Here is a 2721-nt window from a genome sequence, read left to right as displayed (position 1 = left end):
CATAACGGTTTAAACCGTTTCGCAAACGAATATACATTTATCTTGTGAAAAATCTCGCGTTTCCAATACAGTGTTTTGCACGTTTGAAAGATGTCTCTTACTCTGACACCGAGGTATTGTTGACTCTTTTTAGATCGACGTCGCGATTTTGCGTGTTTCTCAAGTACGGCGCCCGCGACGCGACACTAATTCCCAATTTCAAGTATGAGAAACTATAAATCGACGCGGGAGAATGGAGTTACGTAGCCGACGGGTAAACCGATCGCTGTAGACACACGTGGGCACAGGAAGTATATACGCCGTGCAAACTCCGCGCACGGTGGCGCGTGTAAGCCCCTAATATGATTGTCTCACGCCCGGGCATGACTTCCCGTTTGTCACGCTCGCGGGATTTTCTTGTAACGATATTCCCGCGCGCAACCCGTTACGGAAAGTTTGCCGCCTCGCTAAATTAAATATGACCACGGAACGGGAGAACATTCACCACCGCGACCTCCGCGCGACTCCTGTCCCGATATAACACGCCGTCGAACGATCTCGCTCCGCACTTGCTCTCCTCCACATACACTAAGGGAGAATTTACACCTTGGTAGAAAATCGGATAGCAGACAGAGGCCAATCAGAACTCGCGCTGGTAGAAAAGCAGAAACTGTCGACTAGCCACCAGCGCGAATTCTGATTGGCTTCTGTCCTTCTGCTTTTCTGCCAAGGTGTGAATTCTCCCTTAGTTAGGGTTTGAACAATTGTTTTCGATGCATTTCAGAACATAGCCAATAGTCCAGTAAAAAAACTTTACTTCTGGGAATTAATAAAAACAAGTTCTCTCGTTGAGTCATTGAGTACGTTCTGAAGTGGATAATCCCCAAAAATCCAGAAATTGAAAAAGTAAGAAAAGTAATGTCCCGAAAAGTCATCTCAAAAACTGAATACTGAGATAATATACTGAAATACAATTTTCTCGAAATATTGGAAGCATGCCATTACGTCGGAAAGTCACAATCCCGAAAACTGAGGACTAAGACAAGTTGCCCCACAAAGTTGTACGACGAGTTATTGACAACTTCATACTTTCAGTATTTCAAAAGATTGTCCCTGTATTCAGTTTTCAGGACTATAACTCTTCCAAAAAATGGTGTTCTTCAATATTTCGGGAAAGTTGTCCCGGAAATAAATTTTTGTGACTTTTCGGAACGTTACTCCACTTTCAGAATTTCGATGTTTTTTTTTTCTGGATTATGCATATTCACCCATTCTGAAATGCATCGAGAGAAAAGTGTTCAAACTGCATTGAAACGAAGTTCACGCTTCCGGGCAATGACAAACGAACGACACTGCTACATCCTGCTTCGCATCCGACACGTCCCGGCGAAATTACATATTTCATCCGCTGTCTCGCGGCGAGACGAGGTGAAAATGTCTTTCACAAAAAATTCATACTGAGATATCGAGAGCACGAAACGGCGGAAAGTCCGGGAGCGAGTGCAGGTGCGACGGTATGCAGGCGCGACAATGGCTCGGCGAGGGTGTGCGCCGCCTAGAAAGCCGGCGCAGGGGATGACTAAGGTACTGGAATACAGGGTAACCGGGATATAATTATTTCCGTGGCCGGTCGGCCGCCCCATTTAACCTATAAAATTTGCATACACACGAGCGGCACCTACGCGAGCGCGCGCGGCCGAGCTCTACCTGTCCGCCGCCTTGCGTTTTAATCAGGGTCGCGCCGTCGACTGCGCGATACTAAATTACGTCTACGTGATGTTTACCTGGACTTTTTCTTACGCGGGGCCGTAAACTACGCGGAGCTACGCGGCAGACAAACGAGTTGCTTCTTACTCCTGGGTTTTGCCGCCGCGTGGAGATATACAGTAATCTCGCTTTTGATCGTGAGCAGATATTTTAAGTAAAAGAGCGGACGTTTCGTGTGTAAATAAACACGAATGGAGAGCGTGTAAGAAGTAATGTTTTCATACGATCAAAATTCCTTCGATGTTACAATCATATATGGAGGGATTATTTTAGCTTTTTTTTTAAATAAATATTTTTATTTTCCTCTGAAATTTTTTTTGAAAATTCTTTTGGAAGTTTGAAAAATTTTCTTGATTCTACTGCGTTTCTGGTAGCACAAGAATAAACTATCAATAAAATCTATCTTGTTAAGGAACATACATTCTGAAGTCCTTATTCTGAATGCTTTTTTATCGATAAAAGTGTCTCTATATAAGACCTATATTAATCATATATTAATAATTGTCATCTGAAACTTGTTTCATATGAAATACTCAGATATTTACTCAGAGTTAGATCTAAGTTTCCCACTTGGATTATGTGATATTTACATCTATAATTGCAATCCAACCGAAAAGCTCTCATCTAACTCTAAATTTAAATCTGAGTATCTTACTTGAGACAAACTTCAAGTAACAACTATTAATACGGACGAAAATACGACTTATAAGACTTCTGATTGGCTTTCAGTCACATTTATAAAGGCTTTTTTGTCGATAGAAAAGAGTTCAGAATAAAGGTCATGATAAATTTCGCATAGCACATTTAATTAATTAAAATATGAAGTATATAAAATGAGAGGATTACTACAGCATACCAATCTATTTTTCGGATACAAAATTCCTGTAATTTTAATAATTTTAGTAATTCTAGTAATTTTTATTCCTTTTATAAAGTGATTTTTGGATACATCGTGAAACAGCTGATCTTGAATTC

Source organism: Odontomachus brunneus, unplaced genomic scaffold, assembly GCF_010583005.1.
Source record: "Odontomachus brunneus isolate Ranch 3 - 2012 unplaced genomic scaffold, Obru_v1 Obru_scaffold_295, whole genome shotgun sequence".
Taxonomy (NCBI): Eukaryota; Metazoa; Arthropoda; class Insecta; order Hymenoptera; family Formicidae; genus Odontomachus; species Odontomachus brunneus.
Note: the sequence above shows the minus strand (reverse complement) of the source record.